The sequence below is a fragment of the Tinamus guttatus genome, unplaced genomic scaffold, assembly GCF_059628265.1.
Source record: "Tinamus guttatus ecotype Peru unplaced genomic scaffold, ASM5962826v1 Tinamus_guttatus_pri_ptg000027l, whole genome shotgun sequence".
In the NCBI taxonomy this organism is placed as follows: Eukaryota; Metazoa; Chordata; class Aves; order Tinamiformes; family Tinamidae; genus Tinamus; species Tinamus guttatus.
In genome coordinates, this window is record NW_028288561.1 from 437,866 (window position 1) to 464,463 (window position 26,598).

Sequence of the window (26,598 nt, forward strand, 5' to 3'; positions counted from 1 at the left end):
TAGTCTATTAGTCTTTTTTTTTAAGGACTTTTCTTCTAGTTAATTTTTCATATGCACGGTGCTTAGCACAGCTGGTACCACCTATTGAAGGTTCCTCTTCAGCTTGTTATGGAAAAGTTCTTTTGGTTACATATTCCCTTTCTGTAAGGATCTTGAATGATATTTCTTCAGAGCTTCTGAGAACTATAGGAAATACAGAGCTGAATAGGATGCTCATATAAAGGTTTATATTTCATGCTCTGTTAAATTTTCAGGGATTTGGCTGCACTGGTCTTCTGTATAATCATCAAGAAAATATATAATCATCTGGAAATAAGGATAGAGAAATCTAAGCCTATATATTTCAGTTGAATGATGGTTGTATCCAGTAACACTGTGATAAGCAGAGTGAGTTAGAAAGATGTATTTCTCCCTGTTCCTTCTTCTGCCTTTGTACAGATGTGTGTGCTGTAAAAGTTATTTATAGGATTCATTTAAATTCCACATCTTTTCCCAGCACATTTTTCACCTTCTTTTTTATAGTACTTACTTGCAAAATCAATACTTTCAAACAGCTTTCTTAGACTCCCCCTGCCTTCTTTTAAAGCTATCTTAGAGGATGCCATGTGTTTCCATGGAGCCACTTTTTAAGCATATAGAGACAAAGTCAAGCACAAACTTTGTGTTTTTGTAGGAAAGTCAGAGCTGTTGCATGGTGCAATGAGACTAATCACACTTTGCTTCTGGATGTGAAAAGTTCCAAATGAAATTTGTCAACATTCAGAAGTCCTGGCCTACTTGTTTTATGGTAGCACTTGAAAACTCTTGAATGAAACTATAAAGAACAAAATACAGACAATGAGCAGCATAGAAAAATCCGAATTTCCCGAAAGGGCTAGTTTCAGCCTCTGACCAACCAGCCTGCATCTCGTTTGTGCTGGGTTGCTGTTGGCTGCGTATTTCCAATTAATGTTAAGAAGTACAAAAGTGCTCATTTTTCTGAATGTTGCATTGACGCAGAGATACCTGCGGCTGGCATAACCCTGCAGAAGTGTCATCGTTCCCTGGTTTGTAACTCCTGGGCTATCGTAGTGTAGTTTTAATGGAGTCCTCATGGTTCTGTGACCTTTCCTGTTGTGATTAGCTACACAGGGTGGGTGCCACAACGAGGACCTGAGGATGCCATTCCACAGAGCCAGGACAAGACTGGACATTTAACTGGGCCTGCTAGGTGCTGTGTTTTGCTAGGCATCTTCTGGCTCTGCTTTTAAATGGCAGCAGCAGGAACAGCTTTGAGTTTGCATTCAGAACTGTATCTTCTGTCTTCCCCCTTTCCAAAGCCTTCCATTTCTGCAATGCCTTTTATCCAGAATCTCAAAATTCTTTGCAAAAAACAGTAAAATAAACCTCACAGCAGACCTGTGGTACAGAGAAACGTGAGATTCGTTACTATTTGTGACAGATGAACTAAGCTTTGGAAACAGGATGAAACAGCGCTGCTCTTCCTCCTGGGCCTGGTGTCGAATGATCAAATGCGAGAGCAGCAAACGGAGGCGCGAGGTTTCGGGCTGGCTGCAGGGTCGCCCCGGGAAGTCTCTGGCAGAGCCACAAAGAGCCCCCAGCGCTGCGGAACGTGTGAGCTGCCACCTCGAGCCAACCCGGGGTCGTGCTGACCGCCAGCGCAGGGCTCCTTGGAGCGGGTGCCGCGGCCGGGCCGCGCGCGGGCGGCTGCTTCTGGAGCCCGAGCGCGTGCGGAGCCTCCACGGAGGCGTTTCCAGCCCGGCGGCTCCAGGGTTCCGCTCCGGGGGCTGCGGCTTTGGTTTGTTCTGCTGGCAACGGCCGATAGCCTGAATGCTTTCAGGGTTCATCTCCCCGTGCCCGGTGAGATTAGGTGCAAATGAATGAGCTAAAATAAATATATTCTCAGTCACAAAATATAAAGACATTTTGTTCTGCAAATATAGGGGATTTTTTTTCATTTCGTTGGTTTTAACTGTTTAACTGTTTTGCAATTTTGTATTTTAAAATAATCACAGTCCACTGGATAAAATCAAAATACCGAAATAACTGTTCACAGATTCCTCCTCCCCCCTGCAATTCTGCTGTTGAAATCAAATTGATATTTATAAAGAAGTATCTTTTCTTTTATATGCGAGCACCCATTCATTAGCACAGAGAGGCAGGACTGCAAGGAACAGGTTCATTTTTTTCTATACATACCAAACAAATCAAGGACAAGCCCAGTTTATTCAGTAGTTTGCTGCCTTACCTTTGTGTTTGTCTTCACACCTTTTCACAGCAGTTGAGAAAAAAAAGCATTTTAAGTCAGATTTTCAGCAGAGTTTACTTTCCCTTCAAACCCCCCAAACAAGCAGCCACCCCTGTTACTATTTAAATGGCTGCCTGTGGAAAAGGGAGGAATATCTGGCATTTAAATGCGAGCTGAGCTCGCTTCATAAACCCCACAGGTCCAAAAGGATGTGAGAAAAGGTACCTAGAGCTGGGAAAACGATAAGGTAGACATCAGAACATTCATTAAAATGACATGAAGATTAATTACGAGGGTTTCTGTGAAGAGGGATTTAGTCTAAATCTGATGGACAAGATTCTTAATTAAGATTCCTTAGTTAGAAGATGGTGGAAGTGAGGAGGCAGTTGACACTTCCTTAAACTTTGGCCTCTTCTCTGCAGAAATTCACATGTGATGGAGGTGCAGTTACAACACGGAATTGAACTCCTACCAAAATCCAGATTTTTGTTTTGGTTTCAGATTTACCAAAACAATGGCTTGAAATTGCTTCAGTTCACAAAAGATATACGAGCTATAGTCATAGCTGTTTCTTAGTGTGGGTTTCATGTGAACAATTCTGGAATACTGAGCTAGACAGATAGATACTTTTGATGTAGGGCTTGTCAAGATGGACTGAAATGGAAGTGGGAATAATCTTTTGCGATTGTCTTCATCTTTTGCAGAAGATCTCTTGGATTTATTTTTGAGATCTTGGCTCTTTCTTGAAAATCGTTTATATTTTTCAAAGTTGACATTCTTACTTTAAATTCCACACAGTTCCTACCCTAATGCCCCTTCCAAGAAAAGAAAACGAATAGTGGGATTTTTATGACCATTTATAACATAACACTGGGAGAACTTCAAAGAACAGAGAAGTGATTATTCTTGGTCCTTTTTCTTTTTTCTCATTTCAAATCGTATTTATATTTGCTTCTTAGGCTCATGTTACTTTCCTCTTCAAGCTGCCAGAAGTCTTCAACTGTGATAGCTGGTGCTGGAGATTAAATGGCAAATTTCTGGCAGATATCACAGAGCTACATTTTCAGGGAAGAATCAAATTGAGCTTCCAATTAATGGGAGAATCATTTTACATGCGCAATCATTTATACACACAGCTCTGGATTTGTTGTCGTTTGCACATGGAAAGATAACATTTGCATATGGAAATAGTGCATGTGAGTGCTTTGTACTTCCAAAAGAACACCCTGGGGTGCAGTATCCACAGTGGTCCCAAGAACAGGCATGAAGGATCATGATAGATGCCAGTTAATGATAAAAAGGGTAGCTTAATTATGGCAAATACTATTATGGAATCAAGAACATTATTTTAAATGTCTGTTGTTGATGAGGTCATCCATAAATTCCTTGTGTGCTTTCTACCGAACCTGGTGCATCTCTCTCAGGTTTTTATTTGGAAAGAGAGAGAAATGACACTGAACTGACAGCCTGTCTCCAAATGGGGCTCCAAATGTTTTTAGTGGCCCTGCTGATTGTATTGATTCAAAATATTAATTATCTTCCACTTGTTGAAATCAGATCAAGTTAGGACATTAATGAGAACAGGAAAGAGGAAAAGAAGAAAGCAGAGGATGTTAGGGCTTGCAGACATCTGCGTATTAGTTACTCAACACCATAAAAAGTCTTGCTTTAAACTCTGCTAAAAATGTACACAGTTTGTACATCAGATGCCCTTGTAGAGGGGACTTTGATTTAGTGATTGAAGGGAAGAGCGGCACAAGCCCGGGGCTGAGGGAGGAGAGGCAGGGCGGCCTCGCGCCCTTCGTTCGCGTGGAGGAGCCGCGTGCGCGTGGTGGGTGCCGGGAGCGGATCTGGGTTCATGGACACGGCCGTGCCGGAACGCGGCGGGTGCCGGGAGCGGCTCCGGGTTCACGGACACGGCCGTGCCGGAACGCGGCGGGTGCCGGGAGCGGATCCGGGTTCACGGACACAGCCGTGCCGGAACGCGGTGGGTGCCGGGAGCGGATCCGCGGTTCATGGACACGGCCGTGCCGGAACGCGGTGGGTGCCGGGAGCGGATCCGGGTTCACGGACACGGCCGTGCCGGAACGCGGTGGGTGCCGGGAGCGGATCCGCGGTTCATGGACACGGCCGTGCCGGAACATGGCGGTGCCGGCAGCGGCCTAGGGCAGCGGCTCCGCGGTTTGTGGACATGGCCGTGCCGGAACATGGTGGGTGCCGGCAGCAGCTCCAGGTTCATGGACACGGCCGTGCCGGAACGCGGCAGGTGCCGGGAGCGGATCCGCGGTTCATGGCCGTGCCGGAGGGCGGTGGGTGCCGGCAGCGGCCTAGGGCAGCGGCTCCAGGTTCAGGGACACGGCCGTGCCGGAGGGCGGTGGGTGCCGGCAGCGGCCTAGGGCAGCGGCTCCGCGGTTTGTGGACACGGCCGTGCCGGAACATGGCGGGGCTGCTCCCTTCCTTTCATGACAGGGGCTCTGGGACATACTTCTCCGCTTGCTTTCCTTTCTGCGTGTCCTGGCGATCCTGAGGGGAAGGTTGTGTTCTGAAGGGAAGTTCCTTTAGACGGGAGACGTGAGCGAAGCTGCCCTGGCCAGTTTAGCCCAGGCTGCTCAGCGAGGAGCAGATTTGGTGTAGATGACAGCGACAAGGGGCTGTAATTCCTAACCCATCAGTGTTCATATTAAAGCCCCTTGGCAGCTTCTGGCTCTACGCAGTAGGTTTCCCAAAGGAGATTTTAATAGATCTATAATTACATAAAGGCATCAGTCTTGCTACATCCATTGCAGTCCTCTGCAGTCCCAGGCAGGCAGGCGAAGAGCTCAGACAGCCTCTTCTGTGTGTCCCGCACCGCAGGCCACAAAACACTTCCCACCAGCCTGTGCCACACTTAAGATCAATAGCGAAAGAGCAAAAGCCACAGCTGTGAAGTGCCTCAGGAAGAGAGCAGAAGAGATCAAGGGCATTGCCAACGTGAATGAAATCTACATGAAAGCTCCGTCATCAGCGCTCCGCTTTCATGGATTAAAGGAACAATTGAGCAGAAGAATGAAAAGGCGGTGCCAAGAGGAAAAGAAAATATGAAGGAGGGAAGCGGGGTGTCTCTGCCTAAGCCATTCTAGTCACGTTCTTGGCACACGAGCAGGAAAGCACAGCTGCTTTGCATCTGCCGCAGAGCGCTGGGATGGAACAGGCACCAGTGCGAGGATTCGCAGACCGTTCAGAGGAGGGTTTTGTTTGCTCTGCTATGGATACAATACTTCTGGTAATTAGTAGCATGGAAAACTGTTTTCTAATGCCACTGCAATAACCGATTTGGCTTATAAATGTTTTCTTTCAAAGGTCAGGCCTACATAGACTTAAAAAGGCTATTTTTGTCACTAAAATGTCCATCCTGATGCGTAACCTGGGAGATACAATAATCATTGAATTACACAATTTAGACATTTTATGCCTATATCCACAAAGAGACATAGTTTTTTTTTTTTTTTTTACCATGTAGTATTCTGATTGCATTTCATGCAGTGTGTATCCCTTGGCATGTTAGAGGTCTGTGCCTAAAGACCCTCATCCCTGGATATCACTGTAGTACAAAGATAACAACAATGATACATAACTTCTTTTTCTGCTCTGTAGTTTTTGATACATATTTTGATACGGCCATGAAGGCTTTTGCTAGAATGCTTCGCTTCCCTAACATGAGAAAAGCTGATAAAAACCTTAAAATCTGAGCTAAGTATCTCTGTTTGATCCTATCCAGTGCTGAGCAACAGCCAGGAGGTAACAGTAACTAAAAACCATATAAATTGATGTGACTGGCTTCAAACTAAAGCCGGTTTTACTGGCTAGCCAGCCACTAGACGCTACTGCCAGAGGGCCTGCGTTTCAAACCAAGTCACATTCTCTGTGTGCTAGTGAAGTTTCAGCTAGGATAGTAGGTGTTTTGCCTGCATCAGTAATGTGAGTGAGGACTTTTAAGAAGAGCAAAATACCAAAGCAAAAGGGGGCTGAGTTATAAAAATTAGAGCCTGAGGCACCCTTGGAGCACAGGGAACAGTAAGGGTTTGGATCTGGGGTATTAGTCTCACTGCTACCAGAAATAACTGCTTTGGGTCTTCTGCCCCTTTCATTAAATACGGCTGCTGTTATATAGCAGGATCTAAGGCTCTTTTAGCTTGGTATTAGATGATAATAGACCTGGGTGGCTGACAGAACTGCAACTTTGCTAATTACAGCAGCGAACAAGAGCACATTCTTCAGCACGGCTCTGCACCAGGAGCGTCTGTGTCGTCTGCATTGCTTAGCCACGAGTACGGGGGGATGCCTGCATCCTTCAGACAAGCATATGAAAACAAATGATCTTAATGGTCTTAATGGTCTTAAGAATGTTAAAATGGTGAAGACCATAGTGCTAATAGAAAAATGTAGCCTGGAGCAGCAGAGCAGTGCTTAGCTGTGGGCCCTCGGGTGTTTTGGGGACGGTTTCTTTGTGCCGAGCTACCGTGAACACGCAGGCAGAACTGTGGATTGGGGTTCTGCTCTGCAGAGCAACTCTTTGCTTTTGTTGTAGGTTTAAGCACATCTTAGCTATATTCCTTGTGCAGTATGTTGAAGAAACACCCCTTTATATAATTCTGGTATCTCGGGGGTGACAGTGACAGGGCCATGGCAAATCATTCAACTAAGTGTTGCTGCAGAGACCGTTATGGATCAGGCTTTTGGGAAAGATTCAATGCCACTGTCTAGACGGAGGGAAGAGACATGGGCTCCCTTCCTCCCCATCGTCTAGGAGCCTCATCACAGAGCTGTGTATGCCCACTAATTAAACCAGAGTTTTGCACTTCACCCCTAGGAGTTTCTTTCTCAAGAAATGTAGGTCATTTGATTGACATGTGCATTCTTCAGCATCCTAACCTCCAGTGAGAAAATTATGAAAAACAAGCTGTGCAACATGCAGGCAAAACTGAATGTTCATTACATAAACGTTTTAGTAAGCTCCAAGCCATGGGTCCCCCAACAGAAGGAACGGGAATCAGGAGGAATACTGCAGCAGTTTTGCTGCGACTGAGAGACACTGCTGCGTTTTGCTAGAAAACTTCCAGTGAATCTGCTGGAATGCTAGACTTCAAGGAGCAGGGGTGTTTGCTTGGTGAAAAAGAGAAAGGAGGGCTAACACCCTTCTAGAAAAAGTTGATTGGGAAGTGGCAGTCTGAATAAACTGGGGCGTTACAAGGGGCAGCCCTAGGAGGAGAAGGGTCAATGAGATTTTCCCAAACATCGAGTAATCTCCAAGAACTGACTGCACATTTGGGGACAGGCCATTGTATGGCAGCCCAGCAAGGACTCAGGAGCCACCTACGCGGCACCCTGACTTCTGTCAAAGAAGACCTCCTCGTAACAACAGGAATTGCCTGGGTTTGTCTGCCCATCATTTCCACAGAGACGTTCCTGTATCATTAGTCAGTACTGGTACTACTGATTGTGCTCCAAAACTGGAGTGAATTACCAGAGGGTTCACGTTAACGATAGTACGTCCTCCTGGAGTCCTCGTTAGACACAGGTGGAGCTTCCAAATCAAGGTCTGACTGTGAGGCGTTTTTGTTCATCAGTGCTGATGGAAAGGATGTGTTTGTCATCTTAATTCTTTCCTCAGTTACCTGGAACATGCAGGAAATCAGAGGTGAGGCCAGGAGAACCAAGACAGGAATGTGAACTTCCAGCTGAATATTGCAATGGCAGGTTTTCCTCAGAGAGGATAATGCAGTCAGTAGTAAACTGACATTATTCTCTTTTCTATCATGGGCATATTGTTCACTTGAATGCTAAATAACTAGTAATGCATTAAGCCAAGGACCCCAAAGACTCATTGAACTATTTCTGTTTTTCAAGGCGGGTTAAGGGAAGTAGCTAGTGGGACGCTCAGTGGATGCTGGCAGGCACTCGGGAAAAGTGAGGATCTAGCACTGACGTGGAAGAGTGTGAAAAAACAAAGGGAACAAAATAGCTTTCATCGCGACTGATTTTCGCACCAAGACTGTTGCTTATGCGTTCTTGGTGCTTGCAGACAACTGTGCATTGTGCAGTCCAGAAGGACCTGGCCTGAGCCGACGGGGAGCAGCCATCCATCTTCCTCTGTCTGGTGTTGTGATGTTCAATCTAGGCAGGTCTGTTGCGGTGCTGACAAACCAGTGGCCTTATTCAGAGATATTCAGAAATTGTTGTTTTAGGATGCTTTCATTTATGAATTTTCTGTCCTTTACCTAGGCCTGATTTTCAGAAAACAGCTCGACGTTTTGTGAAAAGAAGGCGCTCCCAATAACCCCAGATCCTACACTCAAAAATGAGCCAAGAATCTAATCTAAAAACCTAATTTGGTATTTTTATAGGAGAGTTTTTTAAAACTAACAATATTTGCATTATTAAATTTGTATCAAATGTGTATTTGGAAGTATTTTTTGCTAACTGATATGGAGCCATCTTTGGTGTCACCCTATAAATTAATGAGCATCTGTTTTTCACTGTAGCTGGGAAGCTGTGAGAAAGCGTGCAAGTGAGAGCATTCCCTGGTGAGAATTAAGCATCTCTGGTGAACAAGCGTCTCTGAACGCTCCCTCCTGAGGCGCTCTCTGCCTGGGCACTGCAAGTTTAATATCTAACAGCTCATTTCCTCCTTCTGCTGTCAAAACACAGCTACCTGAAAGGAGATTTTGTTCCAGAAATAGGTTTCTAAATGGTGTAATTTTGCAAGATGCTGCAGCAGCGCATGGTACCTGGCTAAGTCTGCCTGGGATTCTGCACTTGTTTGGCATGAGGGAATCAATTCAAGGGAACTGAAAATTCCTTTGCTTTGCTAAAATCTCTGTGCCCTTCCTTTACTCTTCCATAGACCAATATTTTTAGCCAGCATTTCTCTGCTGCTCAGGAGTAATGCTTCCCTGAGAGGTTTGGTCACATAGTGTTGCAAAAGTGCTTGAGATCCTTGAGGAAAGCTCACAGATCATCACTGCAAGGAGATGAGCTCTAGTGACACAACCACATTTTTTTTTTTTAAAGATAGCACAATAGCACAGCTAAACATAGAGAATGAAATTCCTCTCCATCCTCAAGCCATGTAAGGATCTATACATAGCTATATCTACAGAAAGAAATTAAGTTTGGGCTGATGTAACATGGCAAGCATTGTGTTTATATGTTTCTTTTATAGAGCTAAATTATAACTATAAAATTTGTCAGAAGGCCTCTCTTAATAGGGTAATTTATTGTTCTATGTTTTCAAGAACAGCTACAAATATAAACACAGGCAATTCCATGGCTATATCCATTGCACTTTTTCCCATCACTTCCAAGTGGAAAAGAAGCCCAAGAGGGATAAGGTAAACGCAGTCTGCTCCCAGCAGTCACGGGATTGATCCGTCTGTCGTGGTGCCTCTCTGAGCTGTAGCATCATCTCCTGCCTTTGTGTAGAATTTCCAGGCGTTTCCGTGGCAGTTAAGGGCGTGGATGACGCTCCGACGAGAAGCCCCGCTCGTGCACAGAAACCCTCCCGCCGAGAGCCGCGGCGCCGCTCTCGCCTGTCCGTACGCGCGCCACAAGCTCCCGCGCGTACAGAGGGCGGTATAGGCCGTTTGACACTCCGAAGTTATGGAAAATGCTGTATGCAATAACTTGGTAGTCTTAGTGCCTTTGTGGTAGCGCGTCCCTAAAGAAATGCATGTGTGATATAGTGATGATGTGGACTAGATTTTCGGTTGACAGAATGGTAAATGATCTTGATCTGGCAAATCTTGTAGGACCAAGGGGTAATAAGCCCTGCTGACCTGAAACGGGACATACCCTTGGCAAGATTCTCTATAGTGGTGGTAGTGTTGAGTAAAAACAGGTGCCCCGGGGTGTGAAGGAAGAGACGGATAATGACAAGTGAAATACAAACTTCTGCTGCTGCTGTTGGCAGAGGAACATTGTAGACTCTGGTTCGTGCAGCCCTCGTGAGCTCGCAGCCTCTGCTTATACCCGTTCTGCCCCTGAGTCCCAACCACAGGCACATAGTTCCTTTTTTGCAATCCAATTTGTTCTCAAATGCAAAACAAATAAACAAATAAACAAGACCCCATTTCTAGTTTATGTAGCCTATCTCCCCCTTTGTTCTTTCTTTTACATTTTGAATAAATCAGTACTAGATCCTGCACAGACTGATCTGCCGGTTTCCATAAGTCCTCATGTGCTGCTTGCGTTTCCTGTCCATCTTTTGTGTCGTTTCTTTTTATTGCTGCTTTAGATTAGCCACAATGCAGGGCCATTTATGGTTGTCATATGTTATGTATCAGGCTTAATTGTTCGTCCTGCCTTTCATCATCTCATCATATTTCACAGGCTACAATTAACTATGGTTCTTTTGAGGCACGCAGTTCGCCTTCACTTGCTACTTAGCCTCATACATCCATATGGTTCAGCTTGGTTTTCAAAGTTCTCTATCATTTTGCTACTTTGTTTAACACAACAAACCAAGAACTATTTTAGAGGGTTTCTTTGCTGTGGTATATATTTATATACATATATGTATATTAGGATTTGATATCAAAGAGTAAAATGCAGCTGGTACATCTGGAGCATTGAGGAAGGGTGTGCTGGAAAAGACTTGTCTGAAACCTTGTTTCTGTGGATTACTGACATCATTTCTGTTTAGTGTCCTGTCTTTCTCTAGCCTGTGCAGTGATGATGCCTCGACCATATTCCTTCGGGAATTTTACTGCCCCGTGTCTCTTTTCTATTGAGAACATTTTCCTAATTTGGAATCTTAATTTTAAGCAGTTCTTCTTTGTGCTAGTGTGTTCCAAGACTGGGAATCATTCCCAACAGTATATTTTTATGGCACACTTTTGCATGTCCATTAAAATCAATGTGAACATGTTAGAGAGACTCAAGGCAGAATTCCTTTTAATAGGAACTTTTCTCTGAAATGTTTTAGGATAAGATAACATCTCTTTCCCTCTGTCGTGTTCTCCTTGCACATCTTGGTCCTCGCGTGGCTGCTGTTTGCGCTGCCGTCGAGCCGCGGCGCTGCGCCCGGCGCAGGCAGCCCCGCACGCTCTGCGCCGCCCGTGCTCCTGCAGTCACTGCTGCGGCTGCGCCCCAAACACCTTCCTGGACGGCTTCACAACGTAGGAGCATGTCTGACCCAGGGGACAATAAATACCCACCACAGAAAACACTTGGCATGATGAGTTCACGTAGAGCTGTGTTGCCCAGTGCTTTGGCTTTCCTCTTTTATTAGACTTGTGGAAAACTTTTTTCAATCTGCTTTTAGTGGCAGTTTGGCAAATTAATATATTAATCTCTTTCACTATTATTTCCTCTTTTCTTTTTTTATTCCTACCTAAATGTTGCTATTTTCTTCTGTTTAAGCATAAAGCGTGCCGCTCAACTCATTCTTCTCTTTCTGTGCACAAGCCACACAGTATTTGAAGATGGTCACTTTTTCCTTCTGCTTCCCAGCTAGACTATGTTTAGTTGTTTTGCAATTAGCATTTGATTTTTAAGTTATAGATTTTAAAGCCATACAAACCAAGCTGATTCTGTCAACCGAATCATAGAACTGTAGCCAGAGATGCCTGCATCAAGCTACAAGCATAGGGTTGATCTAGAGCTGTCTTTTTACCCTGTCTTGTCATCAAGAACAGGTATGTATGTATGCGTGGAGCAGGGGGGTTGGATTAGATGATCTCCAGAGGTCCCTTCCAACCTTAACCATTCTGTGATTCCGTGATGTATCACAGGTGAGTATGTTTTTTTTTAAAAGAAGTGCAAAGGATGTTTCTGTCTATGAAATATTTCCCTTTCTGCTCTTGGACCCTTAGGGACGATTGTGTTGGGAGTAAGGGTACATTAGAATCAGAGTAGAGCATACAAATGATAAATGCATTAAAAGATGCCAGACCTAGAAGAATAGGGAGGACAACGGGGAGCAGGAGATGAAGATCTCCACGGTGTTGTCTTCACTGCACGGCACGCGCTCCCCGTAGCAGAAGGTACAATACCAGGTGTGAAATATCAGCTCCCCCTGGGGATACGCAGGCTTTCCCCAGGATGTGCCGTGTGCTCCTGTCCCACCTGGTCTCTCTAGTCCAGCGCCCCGCTTGCCCCCAGCTGCGCTGAACGCTGCTGCTTCCCCACATGACAGCACCTCCTCGTCTGTGTGTGGATGAATCACCCAGGAATGTTTGCAGGAAGGCCAGGAGGGAGCCGGGAAGATCATACTTGAATCACAGGGAAAGCTGGATGCCAGTGGAATCTGAGCACCAAATTTTCCACTGGATGCCCGGCTGCAAATACAGAGCAGAGAGAGGAGGAGGGTAAAATAAACTTGTGCAGCAAAAGCTGGCACTTTGGGCATCTACCTGCAGCCTCTATACTGCTCTTACCACTGTAACCTCAATTTGCTATGTAAGGGAATGCCTTAAATTAAAGCAAGGGACTAGTTAAATTTTCCGAGGCAATCTTGTCTGCCTCTCCTTTGAGGATGCCAAATGGATGACAAGTATGGTATTATTTGTATATGTATATTTAAAGTTGACTTAATTAATGAAGCCCATGGAGTCTAACCCCTAATCTTATTTAAAATATCAGATGTGCAGAAACAAGAAGCTGTTTTACATTTGAAGGATATAGAAATGAAGGGATTGCTTTTAAATTTATTTTTAAGTTAACTTGGTAAAATATTTATATGGCCATAATCTACATTTAATTCTGGAGTTTGGGTCCAAAAGGAATGCTCGGTCAGGATGACAAGTATATATAGTAAAGGATTTTTATGCTTTTGCTTCTGGTAGGTGTTTTACCTTCTCTCGGTCTCCTGAGGCTACCCTTGGGTCAGCCCTAGATAGACCTTCTTTAATAGCACTTTCATATTTATAGAACCTGGTTGGTCCCCGGCTGCTGAGAAACACGATCCTTGTGAAATATTTGCATTGTTTCAATGTGATATAACAAAGGGATAAAAATATCCTGTGATGTGGAGAAAAGGAGACTATAGGGGTTTAAATATTTCACTAATTTGTCAAGGAAATCTGGAAAACAGCTGCCTCCACTGTTTGTTCTTCTGTTGCTTTGCTTTTAATTATCCCTACCTCTTTTTAATGGAGCATAAACTGCCATTTCACAACTTTGTGGATGGACCAATCCGTAGACAAGTGCCGTGACATTTGTGGAACCCTGGTCTTGGCCTTCCATTCCTTCCAGATGTCTTCAGCGCAAACATTTCATAACTAAATGTTGATTAAAAACAGTTTAAGGAATAGGCACAAACAGCCGCAGATATCAGGAATATTAAATCCAACTGTGGAGGTAGAGCAAATTTATTTCATTTCCTTATGCTTTTTCCATATGAGGGCCAGTGGCAGAATCGAGCTCCACACCAGGACGTGGATTCATGTCCGCTCCTTCAGCTGCGTGACACTTCATTGCCACTGGAGTCTTCCAGCCAGATATCACAGCATGCTGGAAGTTGTTTTTGTCAGATCATAGGAAGAAGAAGTTACAGATAAAGGGCAGGATTTTTCTAATTAGAATAATTTGCAGAACTTTTTTTTTTTTTTCCAATCAATTCCTACATATGTACATGTATCATCACAAGTGGTGGAAAAAATAATCCAGCAACTTTCTAACACTATTGCAAAGAGATCTTGGATTATCAGCGATACCTAAAGAATGGACACAAGTGCCTTCTGACTCTGGCAAGCCGAGCTGCAGACGCGGCTGGAGACCAACCTTGGCCACAGCACAAGCTGAGAAAGGTAGTTAAGGCAGAAGATCCTGTATTTACAACAGTGAGGACCAAGTCCTTTCTTCATTTACCCGTGTCAGCAATCACTGAGTCTGCAAGGAGCCGTGGTGAAGCCTGGAGCACAGCAGAGCTGCCACGTGCCATCTTTCCACTAGTCTGACTGCGCTCAGGAAGGTGTTAGGTGCTGCACAAGCAGGGAGAGCTCAGAGATTGCTCCTACATTGCTGTTAATTGGGGCTTCTGGTTTCACATTTGAATTCTGCAGGCTCTCTATTCAATGCATCTCTGACTGGTTTTATCATGAAGAAAAAAAAATTAAACAAGGTGAACAGGCAACTTATAGTGAAATTTTCAGACTAAAAGTGAATTATCTTCAGAGTGGTAAGAGAGGTCCTGTCTCTACCTTCTGGTATGTGCTTGGCTTTGGACCTAGTGTATGCCAAAGACTCCAAAACAGAAAAACAAAAGCGCGAGTGGAGGCTGCAAGCAAGGGGAGCAGGGAAGCCCTCCTTGGTTTGTGTAAATAGCGTAGCCAGGGTCTGACTCGGGTGAATCTCTATTTGCGTTACAAATATTTTACAATAAATAAAAATGAGAAAATGTTACCAAATGTTTGTGAAGCAGAGACGAAAATGACAAGTCAGAGAGGGATAAATGCTTTGGAAGTGACCAATATTTCCAGAGCTTTCCATTTGTCAACATGTGAGCATGTTTGACTTAGGTGTTCAAATACCTAAGGCAGATGGGAAGGGATGTGTGCCAATTTATACCTGACAATCCCAGCAGAAAACAAACCTTGGCTGGATACACTTAGCTTAAAAGGAAGAAAAGAAAGAGCTTTACAATATTCTTACAGCCAAAATGAAGAAGAGAGGTTTTTTTTTGCAAAATGGATCAAAAGGAAAAGCCAAGTGGAATGCAGAAAGATCAAATGGAGAACTTAGAAAAAGAAAACAAAAGTGTTCAGAAAAGATGATTTTGCAAGAAACAGTTGATTGATTCCTGATTTCTCTGGAGTTAAACGGCTTTTCTGCTTGTCCCCCAAGTGACATCTCGAATATGCGTGATCCGAACAAAACCCTAATTCACCTCAGTTGGCTCTGCTAGAAACACCCGTTTGCGAAGAGCTCCCTTCACCGCGAGTGCCCGGGCCGGGGCTAAGTGCTGGAGGGTGGTTCTGGAGCGCTGTCATTCCCAGTCAACGTTCTGCATGTGCAGAGTTAAAATTGTTTCCGTCTGGCATGTTCCCACAATGCAAATATCCACCTGTGCATCACTGTGAAGAACTTTTTCTGAATCATCTCTTCCTATGTGTCTAATGTTGATTTAATTGTGGGCTTTGGCATTGCTTAAAAGCTTGAAGTGTTTTTAATAGATAAAATATGTTGTGTCCGTTATTTGTGTCAGCGCTCCCTGGGGAATCGCTCTGTTCCCAATGTTTGCTTGGAGGCCCATACATCCAGCAACCCCTGCAGACATCGACTCAGGCACTGCACCCAGGGATAATGACTAACAGGCTTCAGACAGCCAAGAATCCGATCTGAAATCCAAAACTGTGTTATAAAAAACCCATCTTACTCTGTAGATTTCTGTAGGGAATGGACTCTCTTTGCTATTTCTAAATATCTAATTCATGTTTACTTGAGTTCCTCCCAAAGACCACAAGCAAAGCAGATTGGAAAGGAAAATTTTACATCTCCAAACTGATCTGAATTTTTAAATACTGGTGTTTGTGTAAATGATATCGTGGCTAATTTAAGCAACTTATCTGAAAACATATATGAAGTCACTAGAGGTGTTGTCCTGTTAGGCTAACTGCTCAGCAAAGGGGCACGTTAGAGGATTATTCTAGAGTATGATTCTTACCATTGATGCATGGAATACTAGGGCTGTTTTTAATTTGTTCAGTGAAACTTTACCGAAAAAGAAGAGCTCCTTGTATTTCTGTTGTCCCATTTTCCTGATCATTCTGTGTTCCCTTAAGTCCATTTCTCTGCCAAAAGCAATATCTAATATTGATTAGTTTTTTTTTCTTTATTGGCATGTTTTTCTGTCTACCATGTATCTCTATGCTGTGAATCAATTATGAACAATGTCTATTTTCTGTCACTCAGAATTTCTTTCTGTAATGGCAGATGTTTCTTTCTGCTCCACATAGATGCAGTGCTCATATCCCACCTTAAACAGTGGAAGGAGAACACTTTGGGAAGGCAAGTCAATTATCCTGGAGCTTCAGCATGGTTGTATCTAGACTCCACAACTGCGATACAGTTGCTTCAAATTTAGACGTGATTGAAGGAAGATTTGGGTTTCAGAAGCGCTGCTGTCCCTTTTGACCCAACTGGTTCATTTTCAGGGCTTGCTTTTTATATTTCCAGCTGTTTGTTTTTAATCTGTGTTTTCTGACCTCTCTGTGTACATTTATACGAAGTTCTTCCTTTATTTGCTTTCCCTGTTCTCTCTGCTCTCCACAGTGTCTAATGTTCCTGTTCAGCTGTGGAACCCAAGAAAAGGAAAGGAAAATAAAAAAACCCAGCAACCCACAGAAGTTGATTCTGAGCAAAGTTCATTTTCATCTTGCAGGTGTGAAATGCCTCAAATCACTTAGTTGTGTAGGAAGGCAAGGACTAGTATTTTATCCTAAGAGTTTCACGCCACAGTTCTGTCAATGAGATAGCCACCAGTGTGACAATAAGAAGAGCAGAATAAGGCAGAATGGGCTACAGGGGTTATTCTGAATGAGCATGAGGCCAAGGTACTGCTGCTGCTGCTTTATTTCAGTGATGTGGTTGGAAAGGAGGCCGAGGAACAGCTTCTCCGAGGAGCGCTTTTCCCTGGATGGGTGGTTGGCTCCTCAGCCAGTTTTGCCTTTTAGCATGCTCCGTTTTAGCAGGAAGCTGCCGAGATTCCAGCACTGCTCCCGGCCGGTTGTGGTTTGGACGGATTCATCGGAGATGGCTGCGTCCAGAATCGGTGTCGGGCCCTGGCACAAGCTGGCAGCCCCCCTTGTCACGCTGCCACGCTGGGCGAGAAGGCAGAGGCACCACAAAAATCACTGCCCCGGCTTATCGGTCTCCCACCATTTATTTGCCATGGCTGCAAAAATCTTGGCTGCCTCCTGCCTGCTCCTACAGATCTGCAGTGGCACCTGCCTTTATCCTAGGAAATAAATAATATGGGCTACAATTTGCACTAGAGCTTGCTGCCTGCAGCAACCATTGGCTTCATTTGCTGAAAACGAGACCCCTTTTGCTCCCCAACGGAATGACCAGCTCAGCGGTCAGCAGGCTTATCCTGACCTGCCCACCTGGAACGTGAGTCCAGCGCTGAGGAGCGCTTAGAGCAGCCGCAGCAGCCGCGGGGTCCAGGGGTTCCTCTGAGGAGGCAGTGGGAGCTCCTGGGGCAGCGCGGGGCTGCGATCCTGCGACGAGGACACGGCCGCGCGGCCGACCGCCCGGCACAGAGGGGCCCTGCTGAAACTGCCGCTGGCGAAACCCACCAGCAAAGCAGCTCTTTGAAGGACGCCCACCCTTTGTAAAACGAGCGTGGTACGAAGGAGGTTTGCTTTTAAAAAGCGGAGCGCAATGGGAAGCGGCCTCTTCTGGTGGATTATTTTGTGACAAAGGTTCAGTACAAGGGAGGTTTGGAACACTGTCTGTGTGCAGGATAATCCTGTGATACGACAGAAATTCAGAATATTACGTTTTACATTTTTTGTTGATTCTTTTGCCTCATCTTTGCTGTTCCTTAGCAGAAAATGGCGATGAAGCACAGCCAGGCCGTGACTGTTCTTCCCGGGAAGATGAGGTCCTAATCCCAGCAAAAGGGACCCCAAGTGTCTTGATGACTGCAGCCTTGGCCTTTCCATACTGTTACTTCTGCTGGTTTGTTTTGGTTATAGGAAGAGTACAGGAAAGGAGTAGTGAGTAGGGAGCTCAGTGATGTTATTTCACCTGGAAGGAGAAAATACCTAATAAAATGATTTGGAAAGGAAAGTTCTGCAAATTCACATGGTAATCATTTTGAGTATGTGAGATATTTTCACTAGAATGTTTTTGTTTGTATTCCCTGCTTCAGACATTTTGACATGGAGTAGCACTGTTGAATCCACTACAATCAATAGCAACTCAGGATTCAAGCATCCCTTTTCTGATTTCCTGCTCCTGGCCTTCCCTTTGTGATTTGGGTTCCGGATGATGGTATCAGGATCTCTGACTTCTGCTGCAGTAGCAGAGGAGGGTCTGGGGGAGCCGGGACCCGATCCCTGGATCCCTGCCATTCTCAGTAAGGGCAGAAACAGAGCTGGCCGAGGGCTCTGCCTGTCTCCCTGCATTGGATCGACCTCCACAGGACTGCAGAAGTGGAGCTACTTTGTAAGAGAAATCCTTAAGGAGGTTTTAGAGGCTGGGGAAAATATCCCAAAGCTGGTCCCTAGCTCTTTATAATACTGTCTGAATGCCTTATTACCATTAGAGCCTGATCCAGCAGTTTTTACTTTGAGCTGAAACTCCCGTTGTCCTTATTAAAGCAGTGTTTGTGTAGGAGGAACAGAAAATGGCACATTCTGGTCACTGCAAGCTTAGACAGACTGTTGCACACCGTCTGCTCCTCAGCGTGTTGTATGAGCGCTATCTTTCCCGTCATCTTCACCTCCAGTATGCAGAAAGTGCTTGCTGTTTAATGTAATTACTTACAGTGTTTCCAAAATTAATTTTCTGTTAGCTGTAAATATTTTACTATGAATTATAAATCAAAACATGAGGTAGTTTTCAGTGAACTGGCAAATTAACATTCACCTTTGAGTCTGTGCCATGAGAGAAGTAGAAGCTTGCATAAAGGCAAGGTAGTTTGTACAGGCTGGATCGTTTGTTTCCATTTGAAAGTGTTTTGTGTTTATGCAGACATGTTATCAGTAATAGTTTCAGTCAGATTTGAAATAACTTGCTATGTCAGGTGCAAATTCTGTCTCCTTTTTCTGTTTCCTTTTGGATACTTGTTTTGGCTCCTGAAAGTATTTCCTGGGCATTGAAACGTTATGGTGTTCCCAAATAATAAATGAAGGATAAAACAAAAGCAGACAGAGGTGGGATCAGAAGAACAAGATGTATTTACATGTTTAGCAAACCTGAGCGAAGCCTCTCCCAAGAGCTCATATATGAAAGATGCAGCAGAATGTATATGAAAGATGCAGCAGAATGTATATGAAAGGTGCAGCAGGATGTATCCCAGGCCTTCTTGAGAGCTCTGCGGGCAGACACTAAATCTTTGGTTGCGGGCGATGAGTTTCCTCTGGTATCTGCCTGGTTTTGGTATTGCTGAGAAAACGCTTCTCTCGCGCATCCTCCTCCCTTCCGTGTAAGGGACTTCGTTGGTCCTGATCTTGGCTGTGAACAAAGCGGCTCCAGTGAATATTTTGCATCACTGAAATTTCACGTGGTCCTAAGGAAGTGTGTTGGTGCCTGTGTGAGAAGTGGGTACAGCTGATCTCGAGAGAGCTTTGCGGTAAATACCTCCCTTTGGGCTGCTTTTTTTTCTTTTCTTTCCCTTCTTTATTTATTTTTTGTCCCTCTCTGTTTCATCTCATTTTGAGGCTCATGCACAGCCCCTTCCATTCCCACTCTGATCATCCATCTGGAGAAGAAAGGACCCCGTTAAATGATGTTCTGAGAGCCATTCTGCTGGTGCGTGAGAGCTCGTGTTGGTCTGTGGCTGCTCTCTGGACTTGCAGGGCTGCTGTGGGTGCCCGGCCCTGTGGTGCAGTCCCACAGTCGACTGAACTTCGAGGCTGTGCGAGCGCTGAGTTCCCAGGCACGGGAACTTGGTTGAGGGATGGGATGCGAGAGAGATGCTGGAGTTCAAACAGGAGTTGACCTAGGGAATCCCTGCAGCCGGGATAGGGATGGGTGGTCGTTTCTGGCCTGGTTGCTTCCTTGGCAAACTGCGACCTGCGAGCTGCTTGTTAGAGAGGTCCAGCAAGTATCTGCCAAGGATGATGGGGGCACCATTTCTTGCCTCGGGATAAACAGACGGATAGGGCTAATTCTGAGTTCTTTTGCAGCCCTATTTGCCTTGTGCTTCTGTGAATCCACAACAGCCTCCGGCCTAGACTGACTGAACAGAGAGAACGTGGAAGAGCTGAGAATGGAAAAGTGAAATGCAAGATCAAAGTGGGCAGAGAGGAATCTGGTCAATGTTCATTGCCGGGAAGCTAGAAAACACAGGGAGGGCAAGAGCGAACCAGCACTGAGGATAAGATGGTGATTAGCCTTAGCAGAAGAAAGTTTTAAGACAAGAAATCTTGCTGTCCTGAAAAGATGGAAGCTTGTCAGCAGAATAGGTACCTGGTAGGATTAATATTCTACATTGAATAGAATAGATGAAAGTGCTTGACAAAATACAGTTTGTCCTAAGCATTTTTTGACAGAGTATATTTTATCCCTAGAAAGGCTTTAGCAGAATTGCTAGTGGTGTCTCATGATGGATGGCAATATGAAGTGCTATAAGAACCTGACTATTAAAGAAAAGACCTGAGAACTTAGTGCCATGGCAGTGTGTTTGAGTGGGCGGTTGGAAAGGGATGGGGGCAGAGGATCTTCTAATGGCAATTTAATCATATGCCTTGTTGAAATAATGGGAATCCAGAGTTCATTAAGGAAGAAATGAGAAAGAAAAGGTATTTTGGAGAAATTTCCTCACAGAGATGATTCATTTTGGACTGCGCTGCCAAAAGGCAGCTATGGAAACTGCAGCTGTGGATGTATTAAATAGGAGTGAGGCAGGTGCTTACTGGAAAAAACATCTGGGATGGAAACAGGCACCAAGAGTGGTGGGAGGAACCCAGAGCCAGATTCCGGTTCGCAGCGAGTTATCCCACATTGCCCTGCAGCCGTTCTCAGCCTGCAGGGGGGTTTGGCTGCCGTGGGCTTCCATGAACATGTACCGTCCCTAACCCTCCCTAACTTCTGAAAGGAAGGGGAGTATTAAATCCCAGGATGAAGGTAACAGCTTCAGGATGGAAAAGCTTGAGGAATGATGGTGTAATCGAAAGCAAAATCTGGCCCACGTTATGTTCCTCCTGCAGGGCTGCTTTTCTCATTAGTGATGCTAGCGCTAAAGAGTGTCTCTGATGTTTGAAGGGATATCAGAAGTTTAGCCCGAGAGAGGAAAGGCATGGAGTGATGGAGAGGGATATAATGGGGGGGAAACCTCGAACAACAAGGGGGATGACTTGGAGTGTTTTTAGGAAGAGGAATTGAGATGAATCAGAAATTTGTGGCCTATTGCTGGTGCCATGTTGACTTCAAAAGAGTTTAACTTGCCTGGTGTCCGCACTCTGCAGGACCTGCTGTGAATGCGGTGCTGGGAGGTGCCTGCAGGGCCCCGTCCCGGCGGTGTTCGGGAGGCGCCCAGGCAGCGCGGTGAGGGGCGTGCGGCCGGACCCCACCGTCCTGAAGGGCTCTGCCAGCCAGAACGATGCTGTGACTCTGTGAAAGTGAAGGAGAAGCTTCCAAAGCTCCTGTTTCCACCAAGCTGCATGTTTCCCTTAGCTCTCATTCTTCCATTTGCTTCTCTGAAATCTTTTTGATTCAGATCTTACATAATTGCAGATGTTACCACTGCTGTCTGTGGAGTCACTTCTATTTGTGCCAGCATGAAACTGGGTCTGAGAATTTGCAGAGAAGGAAAAGTCACCGATCATAGGAGGGATGGCATAAAAATATGAACTGCTGGAACTACTTACTGGGGTGGTTACTTCTTTCTTCCTGCACCTCAACGTGAGTCCATTCACTCAGGAATCGTGTCTGGATGTCTCTGGGTCATAAATTGAAAGCAGTTTCAATTTGATCTCAGTGCAGCTCCATTACACCTCGGTTTCTCTGGGCTGTCCCCCTTCCCTGGCTGCACAGCAACCAACACAGAGATAGCTACAAAGTGCAGCTGTAATAATAAAAGCTTCAAGGTTATTTCAGAAGTCCAGGAGCCAGAACCTCAGCTGGTTCAAATCAGTGCAGATCAGTTCGCTACACTGGAGAGACACCAATTTTACACTGGCTGAAGATTTGTCCCTGAGATTCCTTTATTTTTTTTTTTAAATGGCACAGGGAGCAGCTTGCGGGAGAGGCCTGAGAGGAAAAGCATCCTGTTTTCTTTTGGGAGAGTTTAAGACTTTCTGACTCAAATGTCAACCATCAATTTGTTATCTCCTGAATACTGGGAGTACAGTTTGCTTGGTAAAAAACACATCTGTTCTTCAGTTCACTGGCACTTCTTTGAAAGCATGTCCAAGCTACCTACCTAAATGCCTCCACAAAATTAGGTTTCAGTTACATATGTTTCATTGTGTATTGCATGTTTCCATGGCACATCGGGTTGCCAAATAAAGCAATCTGCGGCACATTTAGTTTATCTTAAAGCCTTTTAAATCTGTCTCCTCAAAGCTTGAAATTCTCTTATTCGGGCACCCAGTGTTTTTGAAATCCCTATGCCAATAATTCTTAATGACGTGTGTGTCTAGCCAGAGTAATTCTCCTCATTCAATTTGCAATTTTCCAAGTCAATCCTTTCAGCGTTGTGACTGTAGCAGTTTATTTTGCATTCTGAGACTTGCAGCTCTCTTAAACAAAATGATCCTGACTTTATAGCAAAGAAGTGTTTAACAACGCAGGGCACCAGGCTGGCCCTGGCAGCTCGGGGCAGGATCCCTTCGCTTTGTGTGTGCGGGGGACGCGCGCGCCGTCCTCCCCGTCGCGATGCACAGGAGGGACAAAGCTGAGCCGCTTGGCGCGATATTTGGTCTTTCCTCCTCTTCCGAGAGCGTGTTGGGCTGAGGCTCCTCTCTGATGCTGTTCCCACGCCTAGGAGCTGAGATCTGCAGGAACCAGCAGGAACTCGACTGTTCCAGCCCAGGCTCCTGCACATGCAGGGCATCCCAGGACAGAACGGGGCCCTTTGTGGCGCTAAATGGGGACCTCGGCCACCCCCGCGAGCGCCCGGGCCCCGGGGAGGTGTCTGCGCCGCGGTCCGGCCGTGCGGAGCGTTGCCACAGCCGGGCTCCTCGGGAGGGACGGGAGTGAGGACGACTGGGTGGGAAGGGGAGTTTGGCCAGGGCCGTACAGAATGGACACGTGCTTTCATCGTCAGTGACCATGGCTACTTAGTGCTTGTTTTATCCAGGGAAAAAAAAACCTTCTGAACCCTGAAAGGAATATTTACGTGAGCTTGAGAAATATTGCTTTGGTCACTCTAAAAGTACAAAAAAGAATTTAGAAAGCCTCACTCTTTTCATACATTTATTTTTGCGTATTCTTTAATACCATTGAAGGAACAGCTACATTTAAAGATGTTTATTTTGAGTTGCTATACCCCAGACTGAAGGGCTTTTTCTTCTCCATCTACCCTCACTGCATGTAACGTTTTGCAGATGGCAGCACTTACCAGAATCCTGCTGCGGGCTGGTTCCTGGCTTTGTGCCTTCAGAAAAGGGCCACCTCCACCCGCTCCGCAACGGGAATGACACCGGGGTAAATCTGACCCATCATCACAATTGAAGGAAACTTGTAAAGTGCTTCCTGAAGTGGAATACTGCATTTGGGGCACAATGGCTGGGCTGGGTTGGGTTGTCTGGGTTGACTTGTTTGATGTAAATATATTGAATTATATTTACTTTTCATGATTACTGAAAATTATTGGTTTGCTTTAAGAACCTCTTAGGTCTCTCAGTTCCGCTGCTTCCAGTCCACGAGTGATTTAGGGACCAGCTTTCAGACAGGCCATCTCGAATTGCAGCCACAGATTGGGGCGTTTGAGCCGTTTTGACAGGCAGAGATGGGGACGGCGCCTGCTGTCCTGACTGAGGCCAGGGGAAGGTGTTTTTCTTTCTTTCAGGCATTCCACAAAATGCAGCACCTCTACCACACTGTTACTCACCGCGTCTCCCCTGATCTTCCCAACACTCTCCTGGATGACGTGTTGTCCAAGTGCCTCGGGGTGCTGCTCCTGAGCGCTGAGCACCCATCTCACTGCAGAGCCGTGGTCCTTTCCATGGAACGGGAGTCTTGGCAGAACCCAGCCTAGGAACCACAGCACGTCCAGGGGCTGGGAGCAGCTCCACTCACTGCTTTTCATTTCTCTCTCGGTTTAGTTTTTCTCTAATATTTCATTTATAGAAAGATGCAGAGTAATGAGCGGGAAGTAACACAGGCCGTGAGGCCACAAGTTAGGTTTACTTAGGGGAGGAACCTTTCCATGGTGTTTTTTTTTTTTTTTTTTTTTTCACTTTCTGAAGGAAAAAAAAGGAAAAAAAGAGCATTTGGGACAAAGCTTTTCACGGTTGTCTTCAGCCAAAGTTTGGCTGTTTGGAAAGTTTTAAAAAAATTCAACATTTGAATGAGTTAAGGGAGACTGGAAGTAGAGGGAAATTTCATGTTTTAAAGACATTTTCCACTCTGCCCTGAAGGAGCGGTCGGGAGAATTCCCCTCGGAAAGTGTTTCCCGTGGGGAGTCTACAGAGCACAGTGTTTATTCATGCTGCTATGGGAAGGCCAGTTGCAGCCGTGCTCAAGAATTAGGTGAAATGAGAAAATGAGGATTTTACTGCCACTTGTCTATGTCCCGGTTTTCTCTCGATCTTCCTTTGCTTTTCTTATTCATTGACATGTATTTGGGCATCTTTCTTAAAATGTGACTTGACACTAAGACCTAATTGGGCAGTCTTAATGGTATTTCAGTGAATGCTGTCAATAATTTGGCCAACTAGACTGTGCCTTTAGACTCAATTTCTTCTAAAAACAGCTCGATTTCTTCTAAAAAGTGACCGTCCAGGAAGCAGTTCTGGAGAGAGCCCCCAGGCCGTGCCGAGCGGGAGCCGCGGGGTGGGCACGCGAGAGCACCCAGGAGATGTCGGTGTCGTGAGGGTGCCTGGGACAACCTTCAGTGGTTAAACAGATCTGAGGCATCAGGCTGGAAAAATACTTCAGGGATTTGGTAAGCTACAGGAAAAGTTCCAACTATTTAGCGAAGTTAATGCTGAGGTTGTCTGACTCATAGCACTAAAAAGCTGCTCCAAACGGTCTCACTGCTGAATCAATTAGCTCAACGAGCACCCTTCCCATCAAAATAACCTCTTCCCTTCCTGCTCAGTTTCAAGGCCTAATTCAGTAATTTCACTACCCAAAACACATAGAGCTGTGCTCCCCTTTGTACCCGTTCCTGCCAAACGTTGCTCACATGCTTCACGTTCCCTTGCTTGCGCGCTCACATGCTTCTCTTCACTGCTGGAGTTTGGAGCCTGTACTAGAAGTCAAAATCCTTCGGATTAAACCTACTCCGTGGATGCCGTTCTGGTATTGGAGCGTGCTGGGGGGTGAGAGCTCTCGGCGCCAGGCAGGTGGAGCGGATCCGTTTGGGAGCTGAACCGGGTCTGCAGCTCCAGCCGGAGCCGACAAACCCGGCCCAAAGTACCGGCCTGCAGAGCCGCGCGGCCTCCGGCCACCGGGGCTGGCTGTGTAGTTCTTCAGCGTAGTACTCATTGAAGCCATTTTATTTTTTATGATTGATTAGTCAATTATATGAAATTACCTTTTTCAATTAAAAGCATAATCTAGAAAAAAACTTCAAGCCGGTAATGCTCATTTGCCATTAAATTCCTGGTAACTGAAGCTGTTCTGTGGAGAGGTGCTTTTGTGCTTTTACTTTGTGTTTTTACTGCTGGATGGTAAACACCGATAAAAATAAAACCCTAACAGAGTGCTTGGAGTGACTCAGACTTGGCCTCCAGTATTTAGGAGGAAAAGGATTTAGATTGGCAATTTTCATTGTTAATAAAGGATGTTTGGGCTTGTGGAGGTTGATGCAGCTCTTGGCTTCACTCCTGTTATCTGGAGTTGAAAGGACAGTGGATGTAACTAAGCGTTATTTAAACTGTCATGTAAAAGGGAATGTAAAATATGGTGCCGGAAGAGTTGTTTCTTTCACGAAGAAGGAAGGCCGAGTCAGTTACTGCCCGTGTAATTGTTTAGCGAACTGCGTGTGTGCGTTTCAAAGTGCTTCGGTGCAGGCAGCCGCAGACCTTCGCTCCCGAGGAATTCCATGGTTTGCCCATGGGAATTACTGGACTTGCTGGAGTTCACTTAATGACACTAATGGGTCAATTCTCTGCCAGAGCCAACAACCCATCTTCATCATCTTCTCAACTTCACATCCACTAACGATCAGTCCTCATAATGAAGGCATTTTTCACCCTGCCAGAAGTCACAAGGAGAAAAATTGATTGACAGAGTTATCTGGATTGTAGTAATTAAATCAGGGCAGACAAATCCCTGCTCTCATTATATTTCAGACATGTCTGAACCATGAAAAACAGAGCTGAAGCATGCTGATTTGCTTCCTACAGTTCAAAATGTAGCATTAAATACTGTACATGGTGTGTATATATATATAGTATAGCTACATATGTATGTAGATAAATTAGGAAAGGATCACAGAGGCTCTAAATACGGGTTTAGGGTTTAGCTGTCCTTAGGGAAATGTCTTTCTCAAATGTTTAAAAACAGCTGTTAACTACAAGGCATTAATA